A 12,644-nucleotide genomic window follows, 5' to 3' on the forward strand; every position below is an offset into this window, starting at 1 on the left:
TTGAGGTGGGAGGGTTGTGTGAAGAAAGCTATCAGTGAGGTGGGGGTGGTTGGAGGGTCGAGAGAGGCTAGAGAGGCTAGAGACTAGAGAGGCTAGAGACAGGGGAGTGGAGGAATATCATGGTCAAGGCAGGGCAGGAGCTTGGTACTGTTGGACCTCACCCCATATAAAGAGAAAAGGAAGAAAACACCAACAACGCTCCACATTTTGAGAACATGTGCAAAAGTACAAGTACCTTTTTATGTTACAATATGCAGCTATTATGTTCTTGGTTTGTCCATCCGTGTGTCTGCTGCAATAACTTGTGAATCGTTGAAGGGATTTTTTTTTTAACCAAACTTGGGACAGGGATGTAATATAATAACAAAATAATACAGTTCCAAAATAATTAGTAATATATAGTAACAAAATAATTATCTATACTGCAAGAGAGCCGTTGGTCTGTCTGTCTGTCTGTCTGTGTGTCTGTGTGTGTCACCATTTTTCTCAGAAATGGCTGATCGGATCTTTGTCAAACTTTCAGAGGTTCATCAGTGAGTGCCTGGGAGTGTTTTAGGCAAAAAAGTTCGTTTTTGAGGATTTTAAAAAATCGCTCCATAGTGCCTAAGCCTTTTTGCTCAATGACAGTTAGAATTATATACAAGTACACATTCCCATAAATAAATACAAAACAATTCGCAAACATTTGAACACAAATAAATCAAACAATTCCAGTATTGTACGAAGTTGGTAGTAAGGCTTCTTCTTCTTCCTGAACGGCATCATACTTAACTCAGAAACATGATGGATCGCACATTCACTAGCATATATTCAACAAAAAGGTGAAATGATGATTTGATATTTGTGATGGATCCTGATTTTGATGTAATTGCTTTTCCATTATGTTTTCCCTCATTTCAAATATGTTAATGTTTCATTTTCGATTGAGCAACGCCAGGAACTCCAGCTATAAACGCTGATATACTTAACTCGGGGTACAAATACAAATATAACTTTGTCTGGGGGGTAACATAGGCCATGTGGCCACTGCCTCATGTGGAGTTGTGAAAGACCGGGAGAGGGGCGTAAATTATCTTTGTAAATTTGTACCATGTAGCGCCACCTGGTGATGGTGGCAGAGGGTATTACAATTTCCTTTTTTTTTTTTTTTTTATACCTGGGCATCACTGAGGTTGGAGGGTATTACAATTTCCTTTTTTCATCTGGGAAACACTGAGGTTAGAAGGTATTACAATTTCCTTTTTTTACCTGGGCAACGCTAAGGTTAAAGCACTCTTTGCATGGGTAAAATTTTTCTCCTTCTCATTCCCCTCCCCCAAAACGGAGGGGCCTGTCACAGCCACCCCCTGCCCCCTCCCAAAGATGTATATGTAGTATATCTTTCCCCTCCCTCTCCCTTCCCTCTTCCCTCACCTCTCGCACCCCTCCCCCTTCCACTCCACAACTCCCTACCACACCCCTCCCTCTCCTGCCTCCTCCCTCCCCCTCCCCAGCAACGCCAGGTACTCCTGCTAGAAGCCAATATAGTAGAAACAAAAAAGGCATCAGTTGATGGTACAAACCAATTCAACTCCTCCACTCCCCAAGGTCAGAGACGATCAGAAAAAAAAGGCAGAAAAAAGTTTCATTGTTTTTTACCATCAACTGATGCATTTTTGTTTTTATTATATGTGCTGTAATTATTTTGTTACTATATTACTGCATAATGAACTGAATGAGCGATCATCTGTCCATGTACTTTTGTGTTCACGATATTTCAAAAATAATTAAACATTTAGCTATTGTATAGCAGATATCTATCCCTCATGTCATTATCTCAACCTGAGTAGATAATGGCTGTGATTGGCTAAATGTTGGTGACATGGTGATGGCATAATACCCAGCCTGGCGCTCACCAAGAAACTGTTTCAGCAGCACCAACACTATATAACAGACGATGCCACATCAAATGGGGTATTTTCAAAGAAGGCATTGGAAAAATAGCCTCCTCGTATGTTTTGGAGCTAGCTGTCTAATTATCAATGTCTTATTTTGATACATGTCCTGGGAGGAGGTTGCAGTATAGATGTGGACCAAATATACTGTAACGGTGTAGTGATTCTGTGATATTTAGATCATCCTTTTCCTCGACTGAATAAATGTCTTATTGACATGATTTATATTTGGAAGTTTTAGACTTTGTGTCCTGCAAAAGACTGACACTGAATTGTTTGCAGGTGATGTCTGTCCTGTGAAAGTGGAATGCACACAAAGCAACAACGATTCTTCCGTCTCAGAAGCTTTGAGATGTGCTTCTGTAATGGAAGAGTCAGATGTTTCTTTGACAAATGGCAGTGCTGCCTGTTCTGCAACTGGTGAGCAGAAAACTACAAAATTACCATTTAGGGCTGAATTTATGAATAGCACGAAGTGAGAATCTTGCCAACACACGTGTAAACCTTAAACCCTGTCAAAAATATCGTTGAACGCACAAAGCTAATCCGCCCACCCATATAGCAATTTGTGAATGGAGATAAACAGCCAATTAGTTGTACATGTCTAAACATCTGATTAGCCTGTGACACGCCGCATATCTCGATCATCCAATGTAAATGATGCACTTGCATAGAATTGCAGCATTACAGACAATTGTTGAAGGGGATTCAGCGCATTGCTCCTCGTCATAGGTTGATCCAGGTGATATTACACAACATTCAGCAGCGAACAAAATGATTCCTTTGAGATTCTGTAATGCTGGACAAATTAAATCTTGCCATATTATTTTTATTTTTATTTTTAATTTTTTTTTGTGAACAAGATCGAGGCTCATGTCAGAGCTAACATTAATCACAAAGAAACAAACTGTCACATGAAACATATAACAAAGGGAGCGGGAGACAAGATTGGGAGAGAGAGGGAAGCACACAAATACAACAGTAGAGAACAGGGACATCTGGATATCTATGGGAGGGAGAGGGCTTGGGGGGGGGGGGGGGGAAGAGGCATGGGAATGTGGGGGGGGGGGGTGGTGGGAGAGATATAAAACACTTGGACACTGCTATGACTTCCAGGAAAGAAGTTGGTATTTCAAAAGAGTGGATCTGGTGTGAATTAACGGGGGAAGAAAAGATCAAGGTTTTGGATGGGGGAAAATAAGAGATGGTGATGAACAGCTGTTTTAAAGACCTAGAGGGAGGAGTGGTATTGAAGAGAGTGATGGAGTTTGTTCCAGAGGCAGGAGAAAAGAGGAATGAAAGAGTGAAGGTGAATATAGTCTTGATTTTGGCAGTTCACTCATAAGAGGGTTGCTGGCAGATCTTGTCCAACCTGTAGGAATATTTGGGGGACAGAGCCCAGAGAGAGCTGGGGGAGCAAGGCCGGAGAGGAGTTGGTAGAAGACAGAAATCCCACCAACCTGCCTGTGGTGAGTAAGTGAAAGGCCCTCGGAGTTGGCTTAATTGCGGGAGATTCCATTGATTCTGAAAGATTTGGTTTCAACAGCGTGAAGCCGAGCTCGGCGTGAGGCAGGAGCACCGGCCCAGAGGGGGGGGAACAGTATTCCATTGAGCTGCGGATGAAAGCCTTGTATGTGGTGAGGTGCTGAGGTGTGCAAAGGAAGGACTTCACATGACGGAGGATGCCCAGTCGGCAACTGGCTTTGGAGGCCACCTTGGAAATGTGGTGTTCCCAGGAAATATCATGGCAGATTGTGAGACCCAAGAGCTCGAGTGTCAGAACCTCTGGGAGAGGATTGTTGAGAAATAGAAGGGAGGGTTATCCATTCGGTCTTTTCGGAGAGGCATAGCGTGAGTGTGAGATTTGTCATGATTGAAAGACATGTTCAAATTCATCATTCAATTCAATTCTTCAGAGGATTACATCTATATTCGAAGATTCTCGATGCACGTCAGTGAACTGCCCTATTACTATCCTCTTCTTCCTCCTCTTGAGCTCATTCACGCACTCCCAACGCATCTCTACGATGTTCCCCATCCCATGTTAACTACAAATCAAAAGGCCTGCAAGACTCTCTGCTCACCTTCGCTCTTTCATTCCTCTTTTCTCCCTCCTCTGGAACAAACTCCCACACTCTATTCAATCCCAATCTTGTCCCTTCAGGTCTTGAGAGTCTTGAAAGTAGATAGATATTATTTCCTGGCTCTCCTGAGGGTAGACACACACTTGTTCCGAGCTTTGTGAAAGGAAATTTTGAGACACTTCTAATGCCAGTCAATTACAGAATTTACTTTATTTTTACTTTAATTTACTTTATTTACTTTATTTACTTTAATTACTTTATTTTATTTTAATTGAATTAAATACTTAAACACTGCTAAACACAAATCGCCCTCTTGTTACTTCCACTAACCTATAGTTTAGCAGTACTTGGACATGTTAAATAGGGTGGTAATAATGGTGATGTAGAAGACCGTTTCGATAGCGCTTAACATGCGGAATTTTTTTTTAAACAATCTGTAAATTCATTATTATATTTTAATTGAAGTATACATCATTCCAAGGTATAACATGTTCAATGAAATCTCAATGTGGTTCTCAATCTCATTTTCCTCGAAAACAAATGACTTATTTGTACACAGGTGATGTCTATCCTGTAAGTGTGGAAGGCAGGCAACACAACAACAATTCATCTGTCACAGAAGATTTAAAATCTGCTTCTGCAAAGGAAGGTACAGATGATATTCACATGACAAATGGAAGTGCTTCCTTTTTTGCAACTGGTGAGTGGAAATGTAAAAAATTAACATACAATCTTTTGTGTTGAAAAAATATATAATTTTCGGAAATGTTAAATATTTAGCATTTTGATTTTGACCAAAGAAAATGTGTTTTTTCTTTCTGTAGAACAATCCAGAAGTAATATGGGACAAATAACGTCCAGTCACAGCTTGACAGGGAGGAACAAGCCTTTTTTGAAGAAACAATCACGAAATCAAGAATCACTTCCTATAAATAACAAGTGCAAGTCTGGGCCTCCCAACACCAAGATTAATATTAAATTAAACAAACACAAAAAGGTTGTAGAAAGGGGAAAACGTTATAAGTGTAATGTGTGCAGAATGGATTTTGCTTCAAGGAGTTACATCAAAATACACATGAGGACCCACACTGGAAAGCACCACCACAAGTGCTCTGTCTGTGATAAAGGTTTCTTGACAAAAAGCAATTGGAATAAACATATGAAGATCCATACAGGAGAGCGACCACACAAATGCTCGATATGTGATAAAGGTTTCTCTCGAAAAGGCCATTTCAAATCACATATGCGGATCCACACAGGAGAGCGACCTTACAAATGCTTGCTATGTGATAAAAGTTTCTCTCGAAAAGGTGATTTGAAATTGCATATGAGGATCCATACAGGAGAGCGACCTTACAAATGCTCAATATGTGATAAAGGTTTCTCTTGCAGCAGCAGTTTGAAATTACATATGAGGATCCATACAGGAGAGCGTCCTTACAAATGTTCGATATGTGATGAAGGTTTCTCTCAAAAAGGCCATTTCAAATCACATATGCGGATCCACACAGGAGAGCGACCTTACAAATGCTCAATATGTGAGAAAGGTTTCTCTCGAAAAGGCCATTTCAAATCACATATGCGGATCCACACAGGAGAGCGACCTTACAAATGCTTGCTATGTGATAAAAGTTTCTCTCAAAAAGGCGATTTGAAATTTCATATGAGGATCCATACAGGAGAACGACCTTACAAATGCTCAATATGTGATAAAGGTTTCTCTCGTAGCGGCAGTTTGAAATTACATATGAGGATCCATACAGGAGAGCGTCCTTACAAATGCTCGATATGTGATAAATGTTTCTCTGAAAGCGGCAAATTGAAATTACATGTGAGGATCCATACAGGAGAACAGCCTTACAAATGCTCGATATGTGATAAAGGTTTCTCTCGTAGCTACAGTTTGAAATTACATATGAGGATCCATACAGGAGAACAGCCTTACAAATGCTCAATATGTGATAAAGGTTTCTCTTGTAGCAGCAGTTTGAAGTTACATATGAGGATCAATACCGGAGAACAACCTTACAAATGTTCGATATGTGATGAAGGTTTCTCTTAAAAAAGCACATTGAATTTACATATGAGGATCCATACAGGAGAGCAACCATACAAATGCTCAAACAACAACAACAACAACATGCATTTTAAGGCCATTTTCCCTGCTAGAGCGGAGGTTAGCCTTGCGGTCCCCATGACAATCTTCTCCATTTTGCCCTATTTTCTGCATCTCTCCTTGTTAACCCCCTTGCCCGCATTTCTTCTTCCACCATTTTAGCCAAGTCTTTCTTGGTCTTCCCCGTCCTCTACTTCCTTCTACATTCATTTCCATCACTCTTCTCAACCAGTCACTTTCATCCTTCCTCAACACATGACCAAACCATCTCAACCTGTTCCTCTTCACAGCATCAATCACAGGCTCTATTCCCATCACCTTTTGCAATTCATCATTTGTCTTCCTCTATCTCAACGATACTCCGCACATCCATCGAACCATTCGCATTTCCACCCATTCCAGCCTTCGTTGCTGCTCTTCGTTCATTACCCATGTCCCGCTCCCATAAATCATAACACTTCTCACACATGCAGCATACACCTTTCCCTTCAGCTTCAACGACACTCCCCTCCTCATCAGCACGCCCCTCAGTTTCCGAAACTTCTTCCATGCACATCTCACTCGAGCAACCGTTGCCAAATCTGATCCACCTTCTCCATTCAGCATGTCTCCGAGGTAGCAAAATATTTTCACACCTTCCAGCTTCACGCCGTCTTCAAGATCCAACTCAACATTTCCTCCATCTGCAGCTCCCTCTGTGCACACCTTATATTTGAATGTAGCTGACACACTGGTTAATGACCCTCTCAGACCACTACATTTTTGATCAACCCACTCAGCACACATTGTACATTGAATGGAGTTCACTCTGACACCCTTCCTGCACACAGTACAGGGCCACTTCCCAGTTCTTTCCACCTCACCATATGCTTTACCACTTGCCATCACCTTCGTCTTTCCGATATTCACCTTCAGACCTTTTGTCTCCATACATTCCTTCCAGTTGTTCATCTTTTCCTTCAGTCCATCCATATTTTCCGCAGTCAACACCAGATCATCTGCATACAACAACTCCCATGGTAAACCCTCCTTTACGTTCTGAGCCAGCACCTCCAACACAGCTACAAATAGTAGTGGACTTTGTCCCGACCCCTGATGCACTCCCACCTTCACCTCAAACTCACCACTGTTCCCGTCCTTTGTCCTTACAGCTGTGCGTGCTCTTTTGTACATTGCCATCACTGCTCTGATCAACCATTCCTCCACTCCTAACTTCCTCAATGCCCATGTCAATACTTTGCGTGGAAACCTATCGAATGCTTTCTCCAGATAAACAAACCCAAGAAACAACCTCTTCCTCTTCTCCATGTACTTCTCCTGCAACTGCCTCACAATGAAAAGCACGTCTGTCATTCCTCTTCCTGGCATCAATCCAAACTGCATTTCGTCGATCTTCACTTTCTTCCTTATCCTCCTCTCCAACACCCTTACCAATACCTTCATTCCATGCTCCAATAACTTTATTGCTCAGTACGAGCCACACTCCAGAGGGTCAACTTTCCCCTTGTATAGGGGGACAAGGGTACTCATTCCCAATCCACTGGAATGTGGCCTTCTTTCACAACCAGATTACAGATCTATGTCATTCTCTTCACACCCCTACTTCCTGCTGCCTTCAACATATCTTCCACAACTCCCGTCGGCCCTGCCACTTTTCTACTCTTCATTGCTTTTATCGCTTCCTCAACTTCCTTCTCAGTTATCTTCTCTGCCAGTCCTAAAACTGGGTTACTCTCTATGTTGCCATCCCATTCATTCTCTGTATTCAACAGCATTTCCATATATCTTTTCCATCTTCCTTTAATTCCATCTGGGTCCACAATGATTTGTCCCACTTCATCCTTCAAGCAACTCACCCCCATCACATCACACCTCTCTTTCGCTGTCTGCTTTGCAATCCTGAATACTGCTCTCTGACCCTCTTCTGAATCCAAGCGTTCTCCGTATATTTTCCTCCATGCCTCCTGCGCCTTTGCTACCTCTTTCTTTGCAGCCTTCTTGGCTGCATTATTACTTTCATGCTCTGCTGTTTCTGTTCCCGTACCCTTCGCCTTCTGCCACTCCTTGAACTTCTTCCACTTCTCGTCAATCCTCTTTCCAACTTCATCATCCCACCACCATTTTTCCGAGTGCCGCGGTGGTCCTTTTGTCCATCCACATACCTCACCAACGTCTCCCAACAGACTAGCTTTCATTGACATCCAACCACTTTCAAGCTCAACCACATCATCCTCTACCCTACTCAGCCTCTCTTTTAATGCCCCCCTTGCTGTCACCTCTTTCAACCTCCACACCTTCAATCTCGGTTGGTACTTCATCCGCCGAGCTCTCCTCGCACCTTTCACCCTTATGTCACAGACAACCAAGTGGTGCTGTGAAACAGCCTCCTCCCCCGGGATCACCATTGTGTCCTGGAGGTGCCCCCTATCTCGCCTACGCACCATCAGGTAGTCAACGGTTGTCGTCGACCCACCTGACGTGTATGTAACAAGCTTATTATCCTCTTTCTGGAACTGAGTATTACAAATCAACAAATCAGCTCCATCAGCAAAGTCCAAAATCCTTCCACCTTCTCCATTTCTCACACCATATCCGTAACCCCCATGAACTCCCTCAAAACCATCCATACTCCTTCCCACATGTCCATTTAGGTCTCCTCCTACCACAACAACTTCCTCATCTTTCACGTTTGCCATCAGCTTCTCTATTGCACACCAGAACTTGTCCTTCTCTTCATCGCTCCGACCAACCTGCGGAGCATATCCCGAGATGACGTTCACCAAGAGCTTTCCAATCATCATTTTCACCATCATCAACCTTTCACTCACTCTAGTCACACTCACCACACTGTCTACAAACTCTTCAGAAAATAGGACACCAACACCATTCACGCCCTCCGGGCACCCTTGCCACACAAACTTGTATTTCTGTCCATGCCTACCCTTCACCATTCTCACACCACTTCCCTTCCATCTCATCTCTTGCACACAACATATGTCCACTCTTCTTCTGACCAATACTTCCACCACTTCTCCTCATCTCCCTGTCATTGTCCCTACATTCCAAGTCCCAAACCTCAGAAACCGATCTCCACTTAGGGCTGTACCCTGCCCATATGTAGTTGTAATTGTCATGGTTCTCTTTTTGAAGCAATGTTTTTTATGGCCGGATGCACTTCCTGACGCCAACCCTCTTAGTCGTCTCTTACGACATGCAGGGATATGGTGTACCTATTCTAATCCAGAGTACACACTGGGAGACCATACCATACAAATACCCCAACCATACAAATGCTCGATATGTGATAAAGGTTTCTCTCAAAAAGGCCATTTGAAATTACATATGAGGATGCATACAGGAGAACAACCTTTCAAACGCTCGATATGTGATGAAGGTTTCTCTCATCGCAACAATTTGAAATCACATATGAGGATCCATGCAGGAGAACAGCCTTACAAATGCTCGATATGTGATAAAGGTTTCTCTCGTAGCAGCAGTTTCAAATTACATATGAAGATCCATACAGGAGAACAACCTTTCAAATGCTCGATATGTGATGAAGGTTTCTCTCATAGCAACAATTTGAAATCACATATGAGGATCCATACAGGAGAGCGTCCTCACAAATGCTCGATATGTGATCAAGGTTTCTCCCAAAACGGCAGTTTGAAAATATATATGAAGATCCATGCAAGAGAACTGAAATCTGAAATGCCAAACAAGTATTTTAGGAAAAGTTTTGCTGAAAAAGGTTTCTTAAATTCACATAGCATTACCCATACCGGGTTGTATGTTCCCCCCTTGTAAGCGATCCTCAGCAATGGGCAAGGTATTCAGTGAACCATTAAGGAGAAAGCTATCATGAAAGCATAAATTCCTTTCAGCATATACCTTGTCAGCGCAATGTCTCAGAGTACCATCTGTAACCCCTGACAACAAGACGTTACCCCAAACGTTACGCTGGGTGTCACCAGAATGTCAGCAAACTGGAGTCAGAAGACAACAATAATCTCAAAATTCTAACCCCATGTGCGTCCTTAAACTAAGTTTGAAGAAAATAACAGCTTTTAAAAATGTAAAATTTGTTAATTTGCTTCTCCGTATTCTCATAATAGAGAACTGTTGAAAAATTGAAACCAAAAACTCAAATGGTAACATAACTTAATCTCTCAATCTGATCTTGCATCGTGCTTCTTTCAGTGTCTTCGAGAGGTTGCCAGTTTGTAATTATTGTCTCTGTCCTTGCCATGGATCCAGCCAAGCTCCATTTGAATTTTTTGATTGTGACCAGTGTTTAGGAATTTTGTTTGCCATCTTATTTCATTGTTTTTCTTGTCCATTTTTGGTTATGCCCAGATGGCATCTTTCCATGGCAGTTTGAACATCAATTTTTACTCAATCTTTGCTGTAGTCCATGTTTTATTGTCATGTGTGATATGGGGAGAACACCTTTATTGTAAAATTGTTTATCAGAAGAAGACTTCTGCTTATGTTTTTCATGAAAGTTTGATTTTTGAAGGGTTTTGCAATAAAGAAAGGTCATGAAAGCACAAATGCAGTATCTGTGTTATTACCCTGTGCTCACGAAACAAAAGGCAGGGTTAAGCATTCGGGTACGTCATATGTACGTCCGTCGTAAGTATGTACGTATGTGCGTGTCTGCATTTAAAAATCCATTTTCTCGGCAACCGTTGCTCCGATTGACATTAAATATTTAATATGGGAGGGACTCCTCCTGTGGACTATTTTAGTGAATATTATGACGTCACAGGTCATGTGGTGTGGGCGCCATCTTGGAAAAAACAAAAAACTTTGCACCTCTATCTCAAAAACCGCTGCACAGAAATCATTGAGACAGGTCTCATTTCAAAGAACTTTCCATGCAGAATAACATATGTGAATGATAACATCATAGGTTCTGCCGTTTTGACATAATTCGACAAGTAAAAAACTTTATCCAATCAGGATGAAATTTCTTCAGCATCTTCTCGGTATAAATGTATGCAGAAATACAATTATAATGACGTTGTGGGTCACGTGGTTTGGACGCCATATTGTTTTGAGTGAAAAGCCTGAAAAACCACTAAAATCAATCTTTCTCCAAAATGACTGAACAGATCGAGGCCAAACTTTGCAGGCAGAATCGCATACCCATGACGAACAAAAAAGTCAGCGAGCATGACGTCATGCATCACATGGTTTCGAAGTTATGACGATCCCTCATTTTTGATACGATCGAGGGGAAACTTCACAGATGTGTCCAACATATCGGTGTGCTAAAATGACATTTTGGAATTTGCGATAGGTGACGTGGTTTGGCAGATATAAATACTGAAACGAAAATATTAAAAAATTTATAACTCTTTCACTGCTCCATTGATCGACGTGAAACTTTTATTATAGTAGAGGTAATGAAGTGGAACATATGTGCAAAATTTCAAGATGATTGGATGTACGGTATGGAAGCCAGAAGTTGTTTTTTGCCTTAAGAAGAAGTCTTCTCTAGTGGGCATGGAATTAATTATCACACTGCACATGACGAGCAGGCAAAGTATGGAGCGACCTCACGGGGTCATTTTGTCCTCAAATAAAATTCTGATTTCAGATTTGTCAATCGCTGAGGTATATTAACACACGACCAGAACGGATTTGGCGAAATTCCAATGATTTTTGACGAAAATATAACATTTGTGTCTGCATTTCAGAAAAGTAAAGTGTGTGCCTTGTCAGCATTTAAAAAATTTAAACGTGGCTCATTGTAAATAACCATATGGGGAATATGGGTTGTTAACAATGATGTCATTGGTGTCATAATTAAGACGTCATAATTCGACAGGGACAACGTCTGATCAGTTTGAAATTTAATTAAGCATGATCTATGCAACAATTATTTAGAGAATATATATTTATGATGTCATCGATCACGTGGTCTTGCAGCCATATTGGATCAAAAACAAAAGAAACGTTAAAAAATAGAAGAGTTGGCTCACACCGAGTTGACTGCGCAGAGTAAGTATTCCATGAATACCATCTAGTTGTGAATGTATCATGGCACATTATGATCTATTGTCTGTCTTTGGGGAGTTTGGAGCTGTCCATATCCTCATAAGTAATCCTGACCAAACCGAGAGTTGTTCACGAAAACAGTTGAAAGCCTTGCAAAACATTTACCATCATGGCATGTCTGCTCTGCATGCCATCACTGATTGCTTCCAAGCAGCTCAGTTGCGCATGTCCCAACGCGGAAGGCCATACAGCTGTGTGCTTCCACATTTTTCTCAACATCAATGACCAATGCATTGTTAATGGAAGGAATGCATTAACACAGAGGGAAACTCACCCATTTCCCTCTTCTCATCTCTCTCATCTCTCTCATCAATTCTCTCATTACCTTTTCCTGATCAGGCTGCAGTTCCTCAATGCAGTGTTCTGGGACATGTGCTTTTTCTAATATTCATCAGTGATCTTTCTGACTCTGGAAAATCTTTATCTTTATGCTGATGACTCCCC

The 12,644-nt window shown here is 41.6% G+C and overlaps 1 pseudogene; it reads left to right on the top strand.

Annotated features, from left to right (window-relative positions):
- Positions 1-5,093: 5,093 nt before the first annotated feature.
- Positions 5,094-10,361, top strand: LOC144894318 (uncharacterized; annotated as a pseudogene).
- The last annotated feature ends 2,283 nt before the right edge of the window (positions 10,362-12,644 follow it).

This window comes from Myxine glutinosa, chromosome 1 (genome assembly GCF_964187855.1).
Source record: "Myxine glutinosa chromosome 1, kmMyxGlut1.1, whole genome shotgun sequence".
Lineage (NCBI taxonomy): Eukaryota > Metazoa > Chordata > Myxini > Myxiniformes > Myxinidae > Myxine > Myxine glutinosa.